This window comes from Ambystoma mexicanum, chromosome 14, assembly GCF_040938575.1.
Source record: "Ambystoma mexicanum isolate Mex_15411 chromosome 14, UKY_AmexF1_1, whole genome shotgun sequence".
NCBI lineage: Eukaryota > Metazoa > Chordata > Amphibia > Caudata > Ambystomatidae > Ambystoma > Ambystoma mexicanum.
The window spans coordinates 670,702,197-670,728,200 of record NC_090940.1 but is presented as its reverse complement, the minus strand read 5'-3'; the positions used below and the strand labels follow the sequence as shown (position 1 = coordinate 670,728,200).

General features: G+C 49.3%; 1 protein-coding gene across 4 annotated transcripts in view; it reads right to left on the bottom strand.

Moving 5' to 3' along the window:
• PPP2R5E (protein phosphatase 2 regulatory subunit B'epsilon) overlaps positions 1–26,004 on the bottom strand; it is an 890,208-nt gene that overhangs the window by 380,256 nt on the left and 483,948 nt on the right. The window lies entirely within an intron of this gene.

The following is a 26,004-nucleotide window of genomic DNA, read 5'->3' as shown; positions in this document are numbered from 1 at the left end:
GACTTTTTTTTGTATTTTCATCAGCCCATATTCTGAACAACAGAGCTAGTGGGTCGGGGTCCACTGGGTACCCAATTATCTGAGAGTGCTTTCGTCACTTCCATCCAAAATGCACTCAGCGAAGCACAGGACCAAAACATATGTATGTGATCTGCCTCTTCAGATTTACAATTTGGGCAAAAATGTGTGTCGAAGTGCATGTGACTTTCACTACTCTGTTCGGTATATAATAAAGTCTATTAAGGAGTTTATATTGTATGCACCGGAATCTAGCGTTAGGTGAAGCTTAGCCCATGTGTGTGCACATTTTGTTCCACATCCCTTCAGTAATTTCCAGTTCCAGCTCTCTAGCCCATACTTCCCGTGGTTTGGGGGATGCATCTCCTGATTTTCCCAGCTGCATTTTATACAGAAAGGAATGCCTCTGCTGCCTGCGGAATTTGCTATGTATTGGAGTTCGGGTGAGTCTGGGGGCTCGTCTGGGTAGGAGGGCCACATTTCACGGATTGCCACTCTTAGCCTGAAGTATTGCAATAGCTCTATCGCAGAGTTAGAGTGCTCGGGGTGCCACGTCTGAGGGGTGATGAATTTACCGTCCGGGTATAGATCCGTCAGTGCTCGATAGCCCAGGTTCTCCCAGTGTCGTAGAATATGCTGGTCGTGTGTGGGGGAGAGTCCAGGAAAGTGCCATATGGGGAGCCATTTGTAGTATGGGTGTTGCTCATGTTGCGAGTCCGCTGTTCCACGCCCTGATCGTGGTAGCCACAGGGTCTGCCGGGGCGTCCGTTTGGAACGTACGGTGTAGTATTAAGGTCATGATGTTCCCATCTCCCGCCAGTTTCTCAAGTTTGACGTGTGGGGGTGGATTCAAGTGTGCGTACCAGTGTGTAGCATGTTGGGCCTGTGCCGCGATCCAGTACAGTGTTAGGTCTGGGGCTGTGAAACCCCCTTTTTTGTAGGGTAAGGTCATGTGTTGCCACTTCTTGGGGACCGCCCTGGAATGCCAGAGGAATTGGGCGCACGCCGCCTGGCGCCTCTTGAAATATTGTTTCCCGGGCCACAATGGTACGTTAGCAAAGATGTAGAGGAGCTTGGGGACCGCAATCATTTTTATCAGGGACAATCTGCCCGCGAGAGACAGTGGGAGGTTGCGCCATCTAAGCATTTTGGAGTCTATGAGCTGTGCCGTTGCCTCGTAGTTAGCCGCCAATAGGGAGGCTTTGGTAAGTGACACTTGAACCCTGAGGTACTTAATTCCACCCGGGGATCAGCGTAGGGGGAATTCACATGACGGTTGCTTGGTTGCTGCAGTGAGCGGAAATATTTCTGATTTGGAATAGTTGATGCTGAAGCCAGAGTACGTGCCTATCTTGGGAATATCGCGGATGATCCGGTTTAGGTGTGTGGAAGGGTTTCCGACATATAATAGTACATCATCAGCATAAAATGAGATGATTTCCGGCGTGTCCTGTAGGCGAATGCCCTTGTGGGTGTGTCGGTCCCTGACGTGGTCTGCCATGGGTTCAATGGCGAGAGCAAAAAGGATGGAGGAGAACGGACATCCCTGCCGGGTGCCCCGGTGTAGCGCAAAGGGAGAAGACATAAGGGAGTTAACTAGCACCCTGGCCATTGGTCCTGTATATAGCACTTTTATTTAGGAGATCATGTTTGGTCCCACCCCCATTTTTCCCAGCACGGCCCATAAGTATTGCCATGAGACCATGTCCAATGCCTTCTGAGCGTCTAGTGTGACCGCCACTGCATCAGCCATGGGGTCAATTCTGGACATTACATTGAAAAGCCGGCGGATGTTAAGTGGAGTAGAGCGGCCGGGGACAAATCCACTTTGGTCTGCGTGGACCAGATGGGGCATGAATGGGAGGAACCTATTAGCTATTATTTTGGCAAAGATTTTCATGTCCGTGTTAATGAGGGATAAAGGCCTATAGGAGCCACATTCGTCTGGGGGTTTTCCAGGCTTGGGAAGGACTGTTATTAGGGCTTCCCTTAAGGAGGGAGGGACGGTGGCCAACTGGAGTGATTCGATCCAGACCCGTATAATATGGCAGCTAAAATGGCAACATGCTCCTGGTAGAACTCAGATGTGAGCCCATCGGGGCCCAGGGCCTTGTTCTTTAGGAGGTCTGAAATTACCTGGACTATCTCATCCAAGGTGAACGGGGCCTCAAGTTGTTTGCTGGTGCTTTGGGAGATGAGGGTCATAGGGATACTTTCTAGCAGATCGTCCAGGCCATGGGCTGTGTGTTCCCGCTGGGGGCCATAAAGATGGGCGTAAAAGTTTGGGAAGGTGTCAATGATGGCTTGGTCCGACCAGTGTTGTGAGCCCCGCCCATCTATAATGCTATCTATTTGGGTCCAACCTCCCTCGGCGCGCACCAGTTTAGCTAGAATTTTTCCAGGTCTGTCTCCCTCGCCATACCTTTGCGCAGCAAAGGGCCGAGCATAGTACAGCACCTCGCTGAGGGGATAAGATTCATATAGTTCCAGTTCTGTTCTAATCTTCGCCAGGGTTGCCGGCACAGAGGAGTATTCTTGTTCTAGAGTTTTGAGCTTAGTTTCGGAGTTGTTTAGGGCCTGCTTTATGGCTTTGAGAACCCCTGCATCTCTCGAAATACACATCCCCCTGATGTATACTTTAAATGCCTCCCAGCGGGTACCCTCTGGCGTATCGTGTATGTTGTTATTCTCGAAAAAGGTGTTTATATCCGCTAGGATCTTGGCTTTAAAGACGTCAGATAGGGCTTCAGATTTAAAGCGCCAGGCAGGGCGGTTGGCCGGGGTAGTTCCCAGTTGGATCTGCATCCGCACCGGAGAGTGGTCAGAGAGCGAGCGTGCGTGCAAGAATCTTGACATCTGTCACTTTTCCCACCCGGCATCCCGACAGCAGGAACATATCTATTCTTGAAGAGCTATCATGTACTGTTGAGTAGAAAGTATAATCTCTCTCTTGGGGGTGGAGTGTTCGCCATACATCGTTTAGGTTTAGGGACCTCATGTGTGTATTGAGTCGTTTGGCGGCTCGGGACATGACTGCGGGTAGCGGTTGTTCTATCCAGGACATTGTCAAGTATAAGATTCATGTCCCCACCCCATATGATGGGGACTTCCACATATCTCATAAGGATGGTGGTGAATTCCGGGGAGTCCGTATTGGGGCCGTATGAGAGATCACACCATTCTTCTGAAGCAGGTAAGTACTTTTGGTAACCCCCAATGCAAAGTTAGTTAACCCCTTCCTGGAAGGAGGATAAAACAATGTTAGAGGGCAGAACAGTCATTCAGGGAGGCTGGCTAGGCCAAGGTCAATTGGGCAAAAGCCTAGCTGAGCTGAAGCACTTCTTTGCAGCTAAGTAAAAGTTTTGCACAATGCTTTAGAAGTCTTTGTAGAAATTAAAGGATAGTTCCGGGACTTTTTTTTATTGTCCCTACGGTTCGGCCATGTGTTTTCAAGCATAAATCGGTAGATCGTAGAAAACTTTCCTATGGACCTTACCCGACTTTTCGTCCATTAACGCACTCGAAATCAGCCGCCATTTTGTGATAATCCTATCATTTCCCCCCATCGACCTGGCTCACCTGCGTTTGCGGCACTAAATCAAATCCTCCGCCCCTGAGCCTGACATCAGCAGACGCGTACCGCCCATTTCCCAACGCCAAAGCACGTTTCGTTTCAACAATCGCTGCGCCTCAGCTAATGAAGTGTCGCCATGGAAATGGCAGGACGCCTCTTTCCTCAATAAGTATAAACACACCGTTTCACAACACACAGCAGCAGATTTTCGATTCCATTACTCTCTCTGTGTTACTTTGAGTATTCTGTGACTCGTTTCTGTGCTCTGGTCAGCTACCTTCGCCGCTTCTAGGCCTTGTGAACACCTGTACCATCTCTGTAAATTATTTTACTTTCTTTACCACACAATGGCTACAATAATGCCGTATATGTACGAGCCCGAGTACACCGAGGAGGAATACTGGGAAGGCAAGCATGCGAAAACGATGGGGATTCGGACGGCAGTTGGGAGGACCAGTCAACGGATGAAGAGCCTGGACCATGTCGCATGGACGGCGTCTCCACCTGGTGCACGTGCAATCGGTGCGAGCTAATGCCAACTGAGGAGGAGAACTGCTGCTGCCGTGAAAATTCCGGGTGCTTGGCCTACATTTCGGAAGGCGAGCCAAGTCCGCAATGCATCACCGAGCTGCCAGAGTTCAGGGAAGCCTGCCTCTCACGGACCGTGTTGAGGATGATGATGGTGCTTATGCACGAACTTCGCGGCACTGTTCGTCCGCGTAATCCGAGTAACGAGTAAGTATACTCTGGTTGTGATGTCAGTGATGCCACTACTATTTCATGGTCGTCTCCCACATATAAAATTACATCTACATATCATTCGAACGCATGTAAATTGGTTCCATATTGTGCATTTTCTAGATAGAATTTTTTTCAAAGCAGAATGACATTTTTTACCTGAATCGACATTGATAAGAAAGTTTTGTCATTTTAATACAGTTTGCATCTTTCTTTTTCACAGGTGGTACAGGCTGGTGGCCTATCGTTGCTTCACTTGGTGGCTTCACGGGAGGCTCGGACACCGCGTTCGTAGAGTAATACCTGCCTGTGCGGTACTTGCCATTAGACAACATTTCCCCAGCGACAGTGGACAATACCGCGGATTTTCCCTGGATGTGCTGCAACCGGAACTTTACAATGTGTAATGTTCATTATTTATGTTCAATTGAAATTAAGATCTAAAATAAAACCCAACATATATTTTAACAATGGTTGTTTTGATTTTTTAAATGAATCTAGTGTGTCTCCATTGAATAGTCTTCCTGTGCCTTGTCTTGTCACACCACATGTCTCCGGCCAGCATCCTCCCTCACGCTGGCCGCCCACCTTCAATCCACATAACCGTTGAACCCATATGCAGCAGACATACATATGTTATTTTGCGGGTTGGCATCAAGCCTCCCGGCCTTGCCTCCTCCCCCAAAAATACTTAACACACCACTTTGTTCAAGCGTTGGCAATAAAAGGCTGTTGGATTTTATTGATACAAAACATGGTTATAGGTAAATAATCAATATGGTTGATCATAATAAATCATCCTTTTGGGCACCGGGTACAGAGATGACCCCACCCACCCACCCCTCCTCTCCCCAACGCCCCCCACCCACCCCTCCTCTCCCCAACCCCCCACACCCACCCACCCCTCCTCTCCCCAACCCCCCCACACCCACCCACCCCTCCTCTCCCCAACCCCCCCACCCACCCACCCCTCCTCACCCCTCCTCTCCCCAACCCCCCCACCCACCCACCCCTCCTCACCCCTCCTCTCCCTAACGCCCCCACCCACCCACCCCTCCTCTCCCTAACGCCCCACCCCTCCTCTCCCTAACGCACCCACCCCACCCACCCACCCCTCCTCCTCTCCCTAACCCCGGCCCCCTCCTCTCCTCTGGGTGGGGTGGGGGCGTTGGGGAGAGGAGGGGTGGGTGGGGGCGTTGGGGAGAGGAGGGGTGGGTGGGTGGGGGCGTTGGGGAGAGGAGGGGTGGGTGGGTGGCTGCTGCTGACTAACTGCCTAGGCATCCAGGGTCTCCAGGGTCAACTGCACCCATATATTCTCCTGGGAGGGTGAGGTATTTATAAACTCACCCCCCTGCCTTCCATGTACTAGATCCTGCAGCCTGCCTCTTACATGCAGTTAGATGGCCTCTCCTTGGTGAGGCCCTGCGGCAAACGAGTCTTGTCTGCACGACCACCGCCCCAATCCACCCCCCGCCCTATCAAAGGCAGTTCGCACCGGGGTACTTGCGCTGGCAAGTGGAGCTGTCAGGGAGCGATAAAGGCCAAGAGGTGCCAAAGACCATGTACACTTCAAAGTGGTCTATAGAGCATGGGTTGTTGTTCCCATGTCTACCTCCAGACCCCGTGTCTCCTGCCAAGCATCCCCCCTCACGCTGGACGCCCCCCTGCAATCCACATAAGTGTGTCTCCATTCACAAGTCTTCCTGTGTCTTGTCTGCACGACCACCGCCCCAATCCACCCCCCGCCCTATCAAAGGCAGTTCGCACCGGGGTACTTGCGCTGGCAAGTGGAGCTGTCAGGGAGCGATAAAGGCCAAGAGGTGCCAAAGACCATGTACACTTCAAAGTGGTCTATAGAGCATGGGTTGTTGTTCCCATGTCTACCTCCAGACCCCGTGTCTCCTGCCAAGCATCCCCCCTCACGCTGGACGCCCCCCTGCAAACTGCATAACGCCACGACATATTCACGTCATTCATTCACAAACACACCCCTGTTTCGAATTCTTTATAACCCACTTCATATTTCTAATGAGAACTTCTTTGCGCTTTGCTAGTCAACCCGTGAAGGTGCTGGTTATCTGCTCTTCGTCTCTGTGAACTTCTGTGACCACTTCGAGCAAACTCGTCAGTTTGCAACCTGTGAACTGCTCCCTGTTCTACGACAAGAAACTACTCTGATCCCTGCATCTAACTGTTTGTTCGTCAAGGTAAGGCCATGTACCATAATCATTTTGCGTCCAATTTTTTAATTTATATCTATTTGCTAGTAGTCATCAAATTGCATCCATGTTTTCTTTTCGTTCAAGACAGTACATGCAAGGAACTAGTCACATGTTCTGAGTTTAGTCAAATTATTTTTCTATTTTTTTAAAGTTATTCAAATACTTATCCGCATGTGAATAACGTGTATAGTTCCAAGAACCAAAACGAACCTCGCACTGAACCTTTTATGTGTCATTTAATTTTTTAACACATTGGTATTCATAGAGAATTGTTGATCTTTACTTTTCAGAACTTTCCACAATGCCTGCCTGTTCCATTGGCGTTTGCCCTTCGAAGACCCATAATAAATCTGAAGGTACTATAATGCATGTTTTCCCTAAGACAATAGATCAGATAAGAGAATGGGTCCGATATTGCGGATATCCACCGTCTGAGCTTGAAAGTAGAGTCCTAGAAGTCTTTGCGGACAAGAGGGGTGATCGATACCGCATCTGCAGCAGGCACTTTAGGCTCAGACATGTACTCCACATCATTGCTAATAAAGAAGAACACACCGTGAGCGAAGCGAAAATTGCTCTCAACCGCTATTCCCACTCTATTCGTCCACATCCCTCCACTGGTGAGTCAAGTTTACGGATTTAGCTCTCGGCCTTGCGGTAGTGTGTAGCATTAGCTAACAATAATTTCCCCATTTATGTATCCACTCAATATGAAGGCGGAAGATTCTCCATCCGTGTCGTTATTGCAGTCATCAGCCACTTCAAGCGCCTATCGGGTAATCTTACTTAGCTATTCTGCCACTGACTTGTTTTAGGCATGTAAATCAATAGTTTTAATTTATCGTGTAATTATTTTACCTAATGGTACACCCTAGTACTCGTCCTCTAGTCTTTGTTTTCAGTTATAATTTTTGTTATCCAAAATAATGCAAGTACTGTCTTTCAGGGAGATGCTGAGGAGTCCAACGAATTGACGACAACCGTTGATGTCACTCAGATGCTCGAGGTACGTTTCCGGACAATTCCATCGATGGAGATCATCAGATCTTGCATTCTTGTAGCGTGATTGTTACACACAATGTTTCTTTCGTTTTTAGCCATTGATATGTCCTTCTGTCGTCGCCCTCCTATGTGTCTTCTTTTTTCAATATTGTGTTCATTACTAATGAAAGTCCTATGTTTCAGGGAGTCGATGGAGGATTAGTCCAAGAAGAAGGGGGAGCATGCAGTTACGGGTCGGCGCAACAGCTTGCAGAAGTGTGCACCGCAGTTACAGCGTCCCTTGATGTTCTTATGCATTTCGAGGTATGGATACTGACAGTTCGATCAAGCGAGATCATATGACGTGATTACATCCGCTATAGTTCCTTCTTTATTAACGCAAGCACTATGTTTCAGGGAGATGACAGAGCTTCTTCTACAAGAACATCACCCCTAGTAGTTGATGCAGATCTCTGGGTGGTGACACTTCCAACGATCAAGCAAATCGAATCATATTTAGATATCCATTACTTATTTTAGACAACTGATCATTTGTGCAGGTCTATTTAGATGAGCCGTTGACGCCTGCACAAAGTTTATGTTCTTTTTAACAAAATAGAAAACCATACTAATGCAATTACTGTGTTTCAGGGAGTTGCTGAAGCGTCATCTTCAATAATATCATCAATGGAAGTCTATGCGGAGCCCGAGGTATGGATCTTGACAGTTCCATCTAACTAGATCAACAATGCGTGAATAATTGTCGTTTGAATGTTCTACACAATGCGTTCATTCGTGTTTTGCTATTGAGATGTACGTGGGTATTGGTCCCCAAGTACATTTTGTGTTTTCAATATTATTATACATACTAATGAAAGTTCTATGTTTCAGGGAGTTGATGGAGCGTCAGTGCGTGATGGATGTGCTTATCATGAAAATATAGTCGTTGCAGCGCAAGAGGAAGTGGAGACATGCACACACGAGTCGGAGCAACAGCGTCCTGATGTTGAAGTTCGAGGCAAGAAAGTTTCAAAGAAAAGAAAGCAAAAGAAGGTTAGTGTCCTGGTCACTATATTATGTTTTTTTTCACTGTTAATAGTTCAATACTGTAAGTTGTGTTTAAACTGAACATCCCTTTTTCAATCTGTCCTCTAGTTGCGAGTGGGTGTACGAACTAGATCTACACAGACAGTGAAGCGAACGAGAGATGTTGCTTGTCAAACCTTTTGGCAGGGACTTGAGACTGGAGATGCATCGTGCCAATGGGAAGAATATGAAGTGATTGACAACGGAGCTATACCACCACCAGCCATTGATAGTGAATGTCCTCCTGGTAGTTCGGATGCAGTCGGAGATCAATTCACAAAATCCACACCCGCAAAAACTAAGACCGCGAGAAAGTTGAAGAAATTGTTTTATTCACCCATCGCCGGAGAAGGAACAGATGTTGCAATGGAAGAGAATGAAGTGGACGACAATGAAACACCATCAATATCACTGAACATAGCGGAAGACGATATCAGAGATTCTACCTTTCATGTGAGTGACATGTCCTCAACGTTACAGGCCGAACCAGCTGGGATGCAGAGTGACAGTATAAGGAAAGAGGCCAAATTCATTGTATTCGATAGTTGTTTGATTGATATTATTATTAGGATGAAATGTGGGCATTCGGTTGGTGGGGAAGTATGTGGGGAGCCATTGATTAATGTGACTCGTGCAATTCGAGGCACTAACCTTAAAATACATGCCACCTGTACAAAATATCATCCTTTCTCATGGTCTGCACAACCCATGCTGGGGCAACTGCCAGCAGGCAATCTACTTTGTGCAGCGGCCGCACTTTTTAGTGGTTCAAGTTTTAAAAAGTGGAGAGTATTTCTTTCAGTTTGTGGGAATCCATTTCATTGCGAAAACTCAGTTCTACAAATACCAAATCGATTATCTATTTCCAGCCATTAGCGAAGCTTGGAGAATGGAAAAAATGTCTATTGATAGTACATTCGCGGGCAAACGGTTCAGGCTAGCCGGTGATGACAGTGCGACAGCCCAGGATTTTCAGCCAAGTACTGCACCTACCACTTTCAGGACATGGAAAGTAAGAAAATTGTGAGTTCGGTGGTCGTGCAGGTGTCACAAAGTACATCCTCAGTGGCCATGGAGAAAGTTGGCTTTGTAGCATCATTGCAAGAACTACAATCGCGGGGAATGGTGATCGACCTGATAGCCACGGACAGACACGTTTCAATTGCCAAGACAATGAGAGAAGAGTACAAAAATATAAATCACCAATTTGACGTATGGCATCTTGCAAAAACAATCAATAAAAAAATGTCGGCTGCAGGCAAAAAAAAAAGATATGCAAGGTATTTCACAGTGGTCCAAGTCAATCAGCAACCATCTTTGGTGGAGCTCAAAAACATGTGGAGGGTCGTTGGAAATTCTACTGGAAAAATGGCGGTCAGTAATGCTACACTGTAGCAACGTTCACCGCTGGACCACAAACCAACATTTCCACAATTGTGAACATGGCCATTTGTCCACAGAGGAGGCACGGAAGAAGAAGTGGTTGATTCCTTCATCACCCACTCACAAAGCCATTGAAAAGATTGTATTTGATAAAACTATAACAAGAGATTTGAGGGGACTCACGGAATTTTGCCACACAGGAGATTTGGAGGTGTTCCACAATATGTGCCTAAAGTACAGGCCAAAACGATTGCATTTTGGCATGGAGGGCATGATAAATCGGACTCTTCTAGCGGTCTTGGCACATAACCATAATGTTGGTCGTCAACAAAGTAGGACGACCGGAACTTTAGGGACGCTTCGCTACAATAAGGCCTTCACTAAAAGAAGTAAACAATGGGTGATCAAACCAGTGTTTGAGGATATGCAATATGAGTTTATTGAGAGACTTATTGTTGATGTCCTAGATAGGCACATACATGGAGTTGTGAACGAACCTGTGCAGGGGACAACTGCATTGCCACCCAACATTGCCTCTGTTCCATGTCCACCTAAAGCAGAGCTCATTGAGAAATACACATCACGGTTTAAATGATTGTAATTTGATTGTCTGTTCTCTCGAGTCTCCTCATGTTGCAGGCCCATTGAATATGTGTATCTATGTAATGTGTAAATAAAAGTGATTGCTCAGTGTACATGCAATGTGTCTCTCCACCCTTGCCCCTCCCTTCACCGTGCAGTTGTGCGAACCACCCGGGTGTCACCTGTGACTTTGCTCTGGCGTCTCCTCATGTCGCAGGCCCATTGAATATGTGTAGCTATGTATTGTGTAAATAAAAGTGATTGCTCAGTGTACATGCAATGTGTCTATCCAACCATGTTCATTTGCGCATTAAATTAAACCAAACAGTAATATAAATCATTTTTCAAAAAATATAGAATGTCTCCGTATTTATGGTTCTCTGGGGCTGCAAATGCACGCAGACAAAATGCAAAGATGGAGTGTAAATTTCAAGTCCTGTGAGATGGCCTTACACTGAATGTAGCTAACTAGGAATGTGTGCTCGTTCAAAGTGAAGGTCAGCTGCTTTGATTTTTTGCTCGGGTGCCGGAATGGCCCACGACTCAGTATAAGGTTCTATTGTTATTTGACCTTGACAGGCCGGGACCATCCCGAAAGACTTCTTTTTGGGGGTGTGGTGCAATAACGTAAACGATAATGAATATAATTTCAGAAACGAAAGCCATTTAATGTTCGTTCATTAGAAGAAATAACGTCGGCATAGAAGGAGTGGTATTTCGGGGCTGCCCTACGCACAGACACAATGGAAAATGCAAATATAATGTAAGTAACTCTTTAGATGAGTTTATACCGCAATTTAATTACTATACAGTAGCTTTAAAGACGGGTTAAGTTGTACTTGTTCGTTCTATGTGGCATATTGTTTTGTACCGCGCACTATCTTGAGGAGAACCATCTCCTTTTACGGAAGCACCTCAAAACCTTCCTCTTTGCTTCTGCTTTCTCTCTCCCTCTCCCCTGCTACAACTGGTCCACTGTCTGCGACCTCTGTCCTGGGCCCTTCCACTCTCCACCTGCACTGCCTCCCTGTCAACCCCTGCACTGGGGGACTGTCTCAGTATCCTACAGCCCCCCCATTCCCAGCACTTGTTCTGCACTTACCTTGCACTCGCCACCAGCTGGCCCTATGTATTTATTATTTTATGCTACTTACCTTGTACTCCACTTCCCCCCTCCCCTTCCCCTTGCACTTTTACCTTCCCCCTACCCCTGCACTTGCACGATCTGAATGACACCTGGCCTAGTAGGATCGTTGTCTGTCTTCTCCTTGTTCCCCCCCCTCCCTGCCTCGCCTTGAAACACTTGTGTATAGGCGCGTTGCAAATGCCATATTATATCATATCAGTGTTATCAGGTTACTGGAAATGACGTATAATACCCAGTTGCACTGTCCTAGCTATGAAATAATTTCCCGACCTAATATATAAAATGAATAATTTTAATAAAGATCTGATGGTGAGACTAATTTCATTTTTTATGTTTTTAAAACAGGTACATCCTTCATTTTTGTGTGTGTCACGAGTACCAGACACCGGCGGATGGCTTTTTCAACCGCCAGTTGCTTCTCCGCGTGAACAACGTTACCACCCTGACCATTTTATGGGACGATCGCCAAGTACAAGTATGCCCTTACGCGGTACTAATGGCTAGATGCAATATACATACTGTTGTGGTGGCCTAGTGCCTCGTTGTTGGAACAGCCATGCGATTATCAGTGCGACCGAAGAGCTTATTTTATCGTAAACCAACACCCTGTGTACTGCACACGAACATCGCTTGCCTCAAGACGAACTATTTTGGATCGAGAGCAAAGAAAAATGCAAATCGCTGAATATTCTCTAAACATTTGATGTCAAATAAATGTACTTTACCAAATTTACAATCTTGCGGTTTGATTTAAAAGTACAGTTTCATATTCCGAATTGTGGCGCGCTGTGTTGTGAGCTGATCTGTGTTGGTTTCCGGGTTCTGTGTGGAGTCGCGTAGAAGACGCCTGGGCGCGTTTGCCTACGCAGCACAGTCACGTCACGGATAGAGGCGGGGAATATGAATGTTTTGATAAAGTCTGTTTCAGGGGCGGGGGATTTGATTTAGTGCCGCAAAAGCAGGTGAGCCAGGTCGATGGGGGGAAATGATAGGATTATCACAAAATGGCGGCTGATTTCGAGTGCGTTAATGGACGAAAAGTCGGGTAAGGTCCATAGGAAAGTTTTCTACGATCTACCGATTTATGCTTGAAAACACATGGCCGAACCGTAGGGACAATAAAAAAAAAGTCCCGGAACTATCCTTTAAGACTTCAAAGTAGGGTCACAAGCTGTTTAGACTTGTGAGGTAATGAAGCTATAAGCAACTCTACAGAGCAACCACAACAGGTCTCTCCAACAGAGAACAAGTGCAGTTACACAACAAGGGGGAAGTTCTCTTAGACTGTACAATACCTTCAGAATGAAGAAAAAGGGCAGCAGATGACTTATGTTCCTGTGCAGCGCTGCAGATCCTGGTATTCCTGGTTCTCAGTCATGGGGACAAGAGGGAGGATGTCTGGGACTCCTGCACTGCAATGTGACGGTCACCGACCGCAACCGGCAATCTTCAAACAAGTGGCACTTCGGTGTTTCAGCTCCTCGCGTCTGCCGCAAATGGCAACACCGCGGTTCCTAGCTTTCGAGATGGGCTTTCCTTGCATCTGGGGTCCAGCACTCTGTTGAGGTGGCTCAGGCTCGGTCAGTCCTGCTTCCTGGGAGTACGGAGGATCTTCCTGGAGCTCACACAATCTCTCTCTCCCTGGCTACTCGGTTCCAGCAGCAACTGCAGTGGAATTTCAACCAGCTCCGAAGAGGATGTCCAGGTGGCTTACTTTGTAGTTGATTGGTCCCACCAACTCAAAAGGGAGAAGTTGTCCTTGCAGGGGCTTCTCGTCGATACGAATTTGGGGTTTCAGCACAGCAGCAGGACTTCACCGGGCAAACCAACGGTCCAGGAGCTGCAGCAGGCGTCCTTTTCAAGTTCTTCTTCGGATTCCTACGTCCAGTGGTCGACTCTGCCTTCCAAGCCAAAAAGCCTTGCCTTTTATGCAGGTTTCTCCCATTCATTCCAGCTAAACTGTCAAGTCACCCAGCAGGGTGGCTGTCCTTGCCAGACAGCCAGACGGCCAATCACCTAAGAGTGCATTCTGGTCTCCTAGGAGACTAAGCACAGAGTTTTGGGCACCTCCCTCGCTTCCTGCCCCCGCCAGACACCCTGGATCCAGAGGCGGGCTTCACTTGTGAATCCCGCCAAATACAAAATGAACAAAAGGCCCAAACCCAGTTTGGTGTGCAGAGTAAATCTGAAGGACCTTTCCACAAAGAAATGGGGAAAAAAAGACTACCGGGCCATTTTGACAAAAATGGCACCCTTGGGTGCTTTACTACAGCTGCAAACGCAGTCCGCGGTAAATGCACACCACAGTAGTTAAAAGTAAACCCCTGCCACCAGCCATTCAGTGAGGTAAGGGTAACATAAACATGTTACATGTGAAGCTAGACAAATGGGATACTAGGTAACCCCTCAAGCACCCTATGGTAAGATAGTGAGTGCTGGGTCTAGAAAGTTACAAGTGTAAGTAAATTTCACTTCACTGCTCTTAGAAACAGTAGCATTATCCAAGATAAGGTATTTAAACCTTGGGGAAACATGAAAGACTTCCCTGTGACACTGCACTGAAGGTGCTGTGTGACAATGTAAAATGATGATGCCTATCGAGTTTGTCAGACTCCACAACCAAAATAAAGAGTTCAAAATCACATTAAAATACATGAGTGGAAAAAAAGCTCTCACTCTCTCCAGGTTAAAAAATCAAGTCCTCAAAATCCAGCAAAGTTGCTGGGGGTCTCTAAGGTAGAGAGGAATTCGCACATTTCTGAGAATTCTCCCCAACAGTCGGGTATGACTGTTAGCACAGAAATGAGAATTCTCCCTAATTCCCTTCTACCCTAGAAACCTGCAGCTCTTTTGCTGGACTTTAGGACTTTTAATTTTTATCGTGCGAGTGATACATTTTTCCACACTCATGTATTTTTCTTTGATTTAAACCCTGTGTTTCTTTTGGTTTTGGAGCCTGAAAAACTCCATAGGCATCTTTTTGCATTGTGACACACAGCACCCTCAGTGCAGTGTCACAGAGAAGTCCTTTGGATTTCTCAAAGGTCTAAATACCTTCTCTTGGATAAACTGCTGTTTCCAAGAGTAGTGATGTGAAATTGACTGTACTTACCTATTTCTCTTTGTAGACCCAGCACACACCATCTTACACAGAGTGCTGGAGGAGATACTTATTATCCCGTTTGTCTACCTTCTCATGTAACATTTTTTATGTTACCCTCTCTACATTTAATGGCTGGTGGCAGTGGTTTAATTTTCCTACCATTGTGCATTTTTATCGCAGGCTGAATCCTCAGCTGCAGTATTGCACCCATGGGAGTCCATTTTGGCAAAATGGCCCTGGTCGTCTTTTTTCTCCATTTGTTTTTAAGGTCCTTCTCGAGATTTACTCCACGCGCCAAACCAGGTTTGGTCCCTTTGGTAGTTTTGTATTTGGTGGGATTCACTGGTGAAGCCCGCCCCTGGCACTAGCATGTCACGAAGGGGCAGGAAGTGAGGGAGGGAGGGAGGTTCCCGAAAACTCCCTGTGCTTAGTCTCCTTGGTTACAGGAATGCACCCAAAGGTGATTGGCTGGCTCGCTGTCCTTGGAACACAGCCACCCTGCTGTGTGAGTGACAGCTAGGTTGCGAATGAATGGGGGAAATGCGCATAAAATGCAAGGTCTTTTACAAGGAGGACAGTCGACCACTGGACGAAGGAAACAAAGAAACTGGAAGAGAAGCTTGATGCACCATCCGGGACGGTTGGTTTGCCCGATGAAGCCCTGCTGCAGTGCTGAAGCTCTGAATTTCTAATCGACTAGAGAATCCCAGAAAGGACGTCTCCCCTTGGGTTGGTGGGACCAATCAGCCCCAAAACTAGCTTGACTGGAACTCCTCCTGCTGGCTGTACTTCTTCGCTGCTGCTGGAACAGAGTGCCAGGGGACAGGAACACCTTGAAGCAGGACTAACCAAGCCTGAGCCACCTCAGCAGAGTGCTGGACCCCAGAAGCAAGGAAAGTCCATAAGTTGTCCAAGAACCGGAGGGGTGCTATTTGGGAGAAGCCGAAACCACGAATTGCCACTGATCTGAATTGTGCCCATTGCTGCCGCCAACCTTCAAATCGTAGTGCAGGAGTCCCCAGAAGTCCTCCCGCTTGTCCCCATGACTGAGGCCGAGGAATACCAGGATCTGCAGCACTACAACAGGAACAGAAGCCAGCTGGAACCTTTTCTTCAGACTCAAGGTACTGTGTAACTAGGGGTACTTTACCTCTGGTGTTTAGATTGCTTGCTGCGACTGGAGACTTGCACTGGCTGCCCTTTGCAGAGTTACTTGCATCTTTGCTTTTTCGCAACTCTCCAAGCTTGTGGCCCAACAGTGATTATTTTACTGCAAAAACTAACATTGTGCAAGACTTTTGTGCCATCTTCAAAAAGTGGCTCAGCTCCCCTAGACTTTGCTGGGAGGGTTAACCTATATTTCATTGGGGGATTCTTCAGTGCTTACCCGTTTGGAGAAACGTGTTAACCTTTGTTTCCTTCCCTAACCTTTTCCTTGTTGCCATAACGTCAGTAGTGCATTTCCAGTGTAAACAGTGATATATTAATGTCCACAGTGTCCTCTCAATTGAAGTCACCTCAGGGTGGAGAGAGTGTCTGTGCGTGTATGCGTGCCCGTGTGCGTGTCTGTTTGCTCCCAAAAGTGTATCTACTTGACTGGAACTGAATGAGTGTATTCTTGAAGTGTATTTTATTGTTGCCAATTGCTTCCCCTTTAAAGGGCTTATTTTAAAATGGATTGTTAAAATAATAAATCATTATTTTAATCATGAAACCTTGAGAATAAGTGTTATTTGAATAGCTGTCACTGTGAATCTCTATGTTACAACCCTACAGCCCACATTAACCCCTCTTGAGATAAGCCTGGAAACTCAGTCACTCTACCAACTTGTGTAGTACAGGCCTATACCAAAGGTTGGGTTACCTATTGCTAAGAGGACAAGGCTGGTGTAGTCTCCAACAGGGTTACTACATACAATCTTGCCTAACAGTCTGTATATTTCCTGGAGGGTCATATACATTTACCATCAGGATAGGAGCTGTTATTCCATTTGCAACCTGGGGTATCGCTGATAGTATATGGGGCGACGTAAGTTTGTCAGGGAACTGCCGGAGCGTGTTAATCTAGCACCTGCGCCGAGACCACCACTTGCACGGCTCCCTACTTGAAGGAAGTACTCCCTTTTGAATGATTTGAAAGCCATTTATACTAAAAGAATTAGAGCACCAAGTGTCCTGCAGCATTAACACATTGCTGGCTATATAGAGTAGTCTCCAGCCCCTCTGGGTGAGTGAGGAATCAGTGGAAAGCACACTGTTAGGGAGAATTCTGAGAAATGTGCTCTTTCCCTTCTACCTTACAGACCCCCAGCAACTTTGCTGGACTTTAGGACTTTCAGTTTTTATCCTGGAGAGAGCAAGACCTTTTTCCCACTCATGTATTTTCCTGTGATTTGGAGTCAGTGTTTCTTTTGGTTTTGGAGTCTGACAAACTCCATAGGCATTATCTTTACATTGTGATACACAACACCTTCAGTGCAGTGGCATAGGGAAGTCTTTCAGATTTCCCAAAGGTTTAAATACCTTCTCTTGGTGAAACTACTGTTCCAAGGGCAGGACAGCCACCCTTGCTGTGTGAGTGACAGCTAGGCTGCGAATGAATGGGGGAAACCTGCATAAAAAGGCTAGGCTTTTTGCTTGGAATGCAGAGTCGACTACTGGACGAAGAAATCCGAAGAAGAACTTGGAAGAGACGCTTGCTGCAACTCCTGGACTGTTGGTTTGCCGGCGAAGCCCTGCTGCAGTGCTGAAGCCCCGAATTCGCCTCAACTACAGAAGCCCTGCAAAGGACTACTTCTCCCCTTGTGTTGGTGGGACCAATAAACCCCAAGATCATCTGGAAATCCTCTCGGAGCTGGCTGTACTTCCATTGCTGCAGGCACCGAAGTGCCAGGGAGAGGAACACCAGAATCGAGTGAGTGTCTAAGTCAGACCCGAGCTCCGGGAAGATCCTCCGGACTCCCAAGAAGCAGGACTGTCCAAGCCTGAGCCACCTGAACAGAGTGTTGGACTCAAGATGCGAGGAAAGTCCAAAGTGGCATCCGAGAACCGCAGTGTTGCTATTTGCTAGAGACGCGAGGCGCTGAAACCGCAAAGTGCCACTGATTTAAAGTTTGCCCATTGCTGCCGCTGACCTTCAATTTGTAGTGCAGGAGTTCCCAGACGTCCTCCCTCTTGTCCCCACAACTGAGGCCCAGAAACAGGATCTGCAGATCTACACTGGAAAAGAAGCCAGCTGGACCAATTTCTTCTTACCAAAGGTACTGTAAAACTAAGGGGACTTAACTTTTGTTGTGTGGCCTTGCTTGTTCTCAGTTGAGACTTGTCTTGGTTGCTTTGCAGAGTTGCTTGCAGCTATGCCCCTCACAAGCCTCCCAGCTTGTGGTCATACAGTTATTCTACTCTTTCTACAAAGACTTCTAAAACATTTTGCAAGACTTTTACTTACCTGCACGAAATGCTTCAGCTCACCTAGACTTTTGTTCAATTAACATTGGCTAGCCTGGCTCCCTGAAAGACTCTTCATACCTCTGACCTGGTGCTTTACCTTTCCGCCAGGAAATGGTTAATACTTTGCATTGTGGGCTCAAAAGTACTTACCTGCTTCAGAATAATTGTTTAACCTTCGTTTTATTCCCAAACCCTTTACTATGACAAACTCAGTATTAACGCACAAGTGATATATTAATGTCCACATTGTCCTAGTTATTTAAGTCACCTCAGGGCGTAGGAACCATCTGTATGCCATCCCAAATGAGTACTTGCTGATTTAGAGAAACCAAGTGTGTATTTTTGTGTTACTTATATATTGCACCCTTGAAGGAAGGCTTATTCAACTGAATGTTAAATTAATAATTGTTTCATCAAGAAACCTTGAATGTAAGAGTTTATTTGAATACTTGTCACTGTGAATCTCTGTGTAAAAACCAAACCCTACTGCTCCCATTGACCCCCCCCCTTGGGATAAGCCTGGCTGCTCAGCCACACTACCAACCTGTGCAGTATAGACTTATACCAAAGGTTGGGTTCCTATTGCCAGGAGGTCAAGGTTGCTGTAGTCTCCCAAAGAACAAGTTACTTACCTGTAACTGTTGTTCTCTAGCATGGGGTCTGGCATGGATTCCCATGCTCATGAATATTCCCCGTCGTCAGGCTGTGAATCCTCGGTAAAGAAAAAAAATCAGTATCAGTTTCGTTTCTGATCGGTCTTTCTTAGTAGTAACCAATCACTGATCTCTGGGTCATACTGCCCCCAGCCAATGACTGCCCTCTCCCTAAGCCCCGCCTCCGGCAGCCATCCTCAGATTTGGTAGCACGCCAAGTGGCAGTATGACCAAGTGAAGAGCCGCAGAGGGGTAGGTGGGAGGGTTCGCATGTGAATCCATGCCAGACCCATGCTGGAGAACAACAGTTACAGGTAAGTAACTTGTTCCTTCTCCAGCATGGGGTCTGGCATGGATTCACATGCTCATGAATAAAGAATGCATAGCAGTATACACATGCACAACCACAGGAGGCGGCAACAGGCTCAACATTAAGCAATACAACAACTCAACATTAAGCATCTCTTACCTCCTCACCAGGCTCACCTTAAGCGAACAGGTTGCGCAGCACTGCTTGGCCGACCCTGGACTCCTCCCTGGAGTCCCGATTGACGCAGTAGAATCTTGTGAAGGTGTGCGTCGACCTCCACGTAGCAGCCCTGCAGATGTCCAGCAGGGGCACACCAGACAGGAACGCCGTGGTAGCAGCGATCGCTCTGGTCGGATGGGCTCTCGGACGGCCAGGCAGCGGTCGGTTTGCCAACCGGTGACAGTGCATGATGCAGCCGGAGAGCCATCTGGAAATGGAAGCCTTCGAGAGAGCCTTCCCTTGATTCACAGGTCCAAAGTTCACAAATAGCTGTGGTGTCTTCCGAAAACTCTTTGTGCGGTCCACATAGAACTTCAGCGCTCTAGCTACATCCAGCGAGTGCAAAGTCCTCTCGGCCGGCGTCGAAGGCGACGGGAAGAAAACTGGTAACACCAAGGGCTCGTTGAGGTGGAAGTCCGACGGCACCTTGGGCATGAAGGGGGGGTGCATCCTAAGCACTACCCTTGTGTCATGAAAAGTCAAGTATGGAGGCTTGCAAGATAGGGCCTGAATCTCTCCCACTCGTCGTGCACAGGTGATGGCCACGAGGAACGCTGTCTTCCATGACAGGAACTTCAAGGGTGCCGAATGCATAGGCTCGAATGGGGCTCCCATGAGCCTGGTCAGCATCACATTAAGTTCCCACGCCGGGGCAGGAGCCTTCACCGGCGGGAATGAACGGAATAGTCCCTTCATAAATTCCTTTAGCAGGCGATGAGACCACAAGGACGCCCGTCCCGTAATCCTGGTATATCGGGAGATGGCCGCCAGATGTATTTTTATGGAGGCGTGAGCCAGTCCAGCTTTGGCCAGCAACAGTAAGTACGGCAGCACTTGAAGGGCCGTAATCCGCAGAGGGTTAATCTTCTGTGCACGGCACCAGACAGAGAACCTCTTCCATTTATGACCGTAACACTTGAGAGTTGAGGACGCCCTGGCCTTTGCAAGAACCTCTCTGCAAACAGCTGGGATATCGTACCCTCCAAACTCTAGCGCTGCAGGAGCCAGGCCTGCAAGTTCAGCGACTGTGGGTCGTGGTGTAGAATGGCGCCTCCTTCTCTGGAAGAAGATCCACGTCCGCCGGCAGCCTGACTGGCGGGGACGTTGACAAGTCCAGAAGGTCCGGGAACCAGACCTGCCTTGGCCACGCCGGTGCGACGAGGATCATCCTGCACCTGGACTTCTTGAGCTGGCTGATGACGCGGAGCAGCAACGGCAATGGAGGGAACGCGTATAGAAACAGGCCGTCCCAAAGGAACGAGAAAGCATCGCCCATGCTCCTCGGCTGTGGGAACCTGCTGGCGAACCTCTGGCACTTGGAGTTTGTCGCCGTCGCGAACAGGTCGATCTGGGGTTTGCCCCATCGTTGGAAGAGTTGATCCACTTGATCCTGTCTTAGTTCCCACTCATGGCACGAGCGCAGCTCTCTGCTGAGCGAGTCGGCGATGGTGTTTTTTATTTTTTATTCCTGCCAGATGAAACGGCACAAGACAAGTCCATGCCCGCCGTCAGATGCGCGCAGGTGCCCCACCACCGGATCGCTCGTCGGAAACTCTTGTCGAGTGTGATCCTGTCCTCGAAGCTGCCCGTCGTCTGGATCCAGCGAACGTCCAGGAACTCCTGTAACGGGCGCATTCGAAGCCTGCACAGGCGGATGAGATAAATGCAAGAAGACATCATTCCGAGGAGGGATTTGATGGACCTCACCCTGGCCTCGTCCGCAACCAGCATCCGCTGCACCTTGCCCAAGATGGCCCTCGTCCTTTCCTCCGACGGCGAGGCCAGAAGCGCCACTGTGTCGAGTTTCGCTCCCAGAAACAGTGCGTCTTGCGCGGGCACCAGGTGGGACTTGCCGTAGTTTATGGAGAATCCCAGGTCCGTGAGTAGTTGGACGGTCCTCGCCGTGTGCTCTGCGGCGAGCTCCCTTGTCTTTGCTCAGATGAGCCAGTCGTCCAGGTAGGGGTAGACATGGATCCCCGCCAGGCGCAGCCGTGCCGCCACCGGTGCGAGGCACTTGGTGAACACCCTGGGTGCCGACCTCATTCCGAAGGGAAGGGCTCTGAACTGGTAGTGACGCCCTTGGACCACGTATCTGAGAAACTTTCGGTGTCCCTTTAGGATGGGGATATGTAAGTAAGCATCCTCCAAATCCAACGACGACAGGAAATCGCCCTCCTCCAGCTGACCCAGGACGTGCTGGAGGGTGACCATCCGGAACTTCTGTGCCTTGATAAATTTGTTCAGTCATCGTAGGTCCAGGATGGGACGCCATCCTCCCGTCTTCTTCACGAGGAAGTATCTTGAGTAAACTCCAGAGCCCCGAAGCCTCTTTGGGACGAGCTCGATAGCGCCCTTCTTGAGCATCGCCTTTACCTCCAAGAGAAGTTGAGGGACGTGATGTTCCTTCCTGGCCACAGGGGGGACGCGTGGGCACTTCTTTAGAAACTCGAGCGTGTGACCCTGGGCCAGGGCGTCCAGCACCCAACGGTCAGTGGAGATGGACTCCCACATGCTGACGAAGTTCGCCAGCTGGCCTCCCACCGGGGTGCTTCGGTGGGGGCCCGACCCCACGGCCGGTTCAGTCCTGCTTCGACGAGGCTTTGCCGCCTTGTCCTCCCTGGCGACGACAGCGGGGTCCGCCCGACTTGCCTCGTCCCCTGTAGGCTTCCTGTGACGACGAACGGGCCGCTTGACGGTAGGTGGAATATCCGCCGCCGGAACCTTTGGAGGCACCCTGCTTGCCTCCGGTGCTCCGAAAGGGCGCCCGTCGTTGCTGGAGAACACCAAGAGCCCGGGCCGTCTCTGTCTTGATGGCTTGCAGGGAATCGTCCACCGTTTTCCCAAACAGGTTGCTCCCGTCGAACGGCATGTCCAAAACTCTGGTCTGCACGTCCTGCCGGAAGTCCGTTGCCTTGAGCCATCCACGCCATCTAAGGCACACGCCGTTGCCCAACTGGAAAAACCCAGTGTCAGCGATGTCCGTCGCTATTGTAATGGCGTGGTCCGACGCCACTTCTCCTTCCTGCAAGATCTCTAGGGCCTCCGCCCTCTTGTCGTCCGTTAGGAAGTCCAGCAGGGGGGCGATCTTGTACCACAACTCCCTGTCGTAGCGGGCTACGATAGCCAAGGCGTTGGCAGCCTTAATCGTCGTCGCTGCCGATGAGATGAGATGACTCTGCGTCCCATCGTGTCCAATTTCTTTCCCTCGCCATCCGGGGGGGGGAGGTTGACGTAGAGGCCGATGACCCCCCCCCCCCCCCCCCGCTTTCTTCCTGGCCGCCGCAGACGACGACCGAGTCCGGGGTCGGCTGTGCCCGAAGGCACAAGGGTGCCACGTCCGGGACCCGGTACTTCTTCTCGTACCGATCCCTTCTCGCAGGCGTTGTGGATGGGTTCTTGAGGAGGGCGAGACCCTCATCCCAGATATCGTCCAGTAGAGGTACAGCGAGGACCATCTTCCTCTTGGTCTCGCGCCGTTGATAAAGGAAACCTTCCTTCTTCTCTTCCGGGCAGAGCTGGAAAAGCTCGGATGCCCTGGCGATCATGGCATGAAACGATCCAATCTCGTCGGGCGGGGAAGCCCGGGGAGGAGGTGACGACGGAAGATCCTCGTCGTAAACTTCGCCTGTACCCGTCGCGGCCGTGTCCGTCCCCGTATCATCCCCACGGTTCGTGGACGGGGAGGAGGGCTTAGCAGGGCGTGATGGTTGAAAAGGAGGTGGAGGATGAATCATTCTTCTCTTAGGAGGAGGGCTCCCAGAAGGGCCTGGCTCCGGGTCCCCCGTCGGGAGCGGTTCCTCCGTTGGTGGTAACGGCAATCTCGTCCTTATCTCCGAGCATAAGGACTGTATAGCCAACAAAATGGCCGCCGAGTTGTCTTGCGGCACTGGTTGAGGGGATTCCGACGGGCGGTCAGGAACCTCGTCGGCACCCTCGACGTTCTCGTTGTTTCCTTCGTCGGGGTCCCTCCCGATGGGCTGGTCGTCTTCCACGCCAATGCCGTGGCTTAAGACTTCGATCAGCTCCTCTTCAAAGGTTGAGGCCGAATCCACGATGGCCTCCTGCCCCCCCTTTTTCTTCTCCGTCGGAGGTTTCACGGGGGTCCCGTCGATGGGCTTGAAAGAGGACTCCCTCCGCGGTGGCAAGGAAACTCTGGGCCCCAAGGTCGCCTCCACAGGCTGAGCCAGGGCCGCCGCGACTGTCTCGATAGAGGCCTTGGCAGGGTGGATCAAGGCTTTCACCACCTTAGGTGCGCTCACCGCCTTCTCCTTGGGGGGAGGGTCACCGCCTCGCTCCCCCTCCGATGGGGCCTTCGAGCTCGACCGGGGCCTCTCCAGAAGCTTCGCCGGGACCTCGGACTTCCTCTTACCCGAGCCAGAGCGTTGGCTCGTGGTTGATGGCGCCGGGGAGGTTGCGCCCTGCCTGGCCACCGAAGAGCCCGACCGTTCGGCGCTCCCGGTGCCAGCGGACTCACGGTGCTTGGCCTTCTGTTGGGCCCCCGTCGCCGGGGCGCCCTCAAAGGTCTTAGAAGACCGCTCAGACTTCTTCTTTTTCTCGCCTGATGGGCTCTTCCCTTCCAGCCAGTTGGCGAGACGCAGATGGCGGTCCTTCATGGTCCGCTCCGACATGTTCCCGCGAAACGCACAGTCCTTCTCCACATGCGTCTTGTCCTCATGCAGGCAGTAGAGGCAAAGGGAGTGTTCGTCCTCCTTGACGACATTCTGAAGCTGGCATCCAGGGCAGACCCTGAACAGCTTTCCGGGCGTCGAGCTTCCCTTCTCCTGGGCCATGTCCGAGATGGGCCTGAGAAACTTCTGGAGTCCTCCAAAAGCGTGGCTCGACGAAATCTTCACCCTTGAGGGGCGTAGAAGAATCCGACACGGGTCCCCGTTGATCGGATAAAGAAACGGTGGAGCTTGAGGCTCTTTTGACCGAAAAAAGAGAATTTTCCTATGAAAAAGCACGAAAACGCACTAAAGCTCGAGAGCAATAGCACGAGGATCCCAACACTTGAACGTGCGGTAAAAATCTGAGGATGGCTGCCAGAGGCGGGGCTTAGGGAGATGGCAGTCATTGGCTGTGGTCAGTATGACGCAGAGATCAGTGATTGGTTACTACTACGAAAGACAGATCAGAAACTGATACTGATACTGATTTTTCTTTACCGAGGATTCCCAGCCTGACGACGGGGAATATTCATGAGCATGTGAATCCATGCCAGACCCCATGCTGGAGAATAGTGCATCACACATCCAAGATAAGTAAGAACTTTTGTAATTGTTCACTCTAGTTAGTTACCAACCAACTCTTTACATGTAAATAACTTGTACACACGTATTTTCTTTTCTAGGCAAAAGGCACAATACCTTAAAAGGTATTTCCCTTATTCTTGGAGCCTGAGTGTTCTCAGTGGCAGAAGAGGGTCACTAGGATCTAGTGTTCAACAGGCGATGTCAGGATAGGTTCGTAAGTAGCAAAAGTCATAGTTCCTTAGGAAGACTGGGCAAACAGGTGAGTACTTTACTTCTGAGTTAGAAGAGGGTCCAGGGGCTTCACAGAAGAGACCCTAGCAGGATTCTAGCAGTGGGACTGGGTGCACTGGATGAGAGTCCTCCCGTCACAGAAAACACCCCACAGCTACACAGAAATCCTAACAAACTTAAGGTAAGTACATACCCAAGTCAACACATTACCTCAGCATTTTGCAGGAGGACTTCAGGATCTGCAGCCAAATACCTGGTTATTGGATTCCTTGTCGTGGTGACTGAAAATGAGACCTCAGAAGGAACTTTGCAGCAGGGATCGATAAATAAGGCTCTAGGCACGGGTTTCCTCATGGCTGAATGCAGTTCTGTGGATTTGACACCTTTTCAAGGAGCACAGAAGAAGAATGAAAATCGCGGTTGAATTCTCGTTACAAAGGTCCAGCACTCTGTTGAGGGGACTTTTCGGACTCAATTTGTATCCGCCAGGATGCCCACAACATTTCAGCGAGATTCGGAAATTGGAAGACAGTGCACCGCACAGTGTCTTGAGGTCCCAGGGTATTGGGGTATTGCAGCAAAGCAAGGTCGGAGCAATGCGTGGGATGGCTCAAAAGACAGGTCTCCTTCAGTCAGTCTAACGATGACCCTGACCCAGGCTCTGGGTCAGGGTCATCGTTTTCAGAATCCCCGGGTCGTTCAGAAGGAAGGCGACATCAGGCTCTGGTTACACAGCAGGCTCTCTGGTCGCTGGAAATCGTTTCTGCCGCTTTTCCTTCATCATCCTCTTCGTTCTAGTGGTCGACTTGTCTTCAGCTTCCAGGTTCGCAGCATTTACAGCACAACTTCTGCATTCTCTACCTGCATTTTACAACAAGGGGCGGTCTGGTTGTCCAATAAGGACAGCCAGACCCCCACTGGGATGTGTCCCCATTCAGGCAAGGAGGAAGACCTAGGGCTGTGGAGTTTGATTCCTCCCTTGCTTCCTGCCCTCACAGACTGACTGGAGCCTGGGCGGGGAGTCCAGTGGACTACTGCCGAAGATAAAAATCACA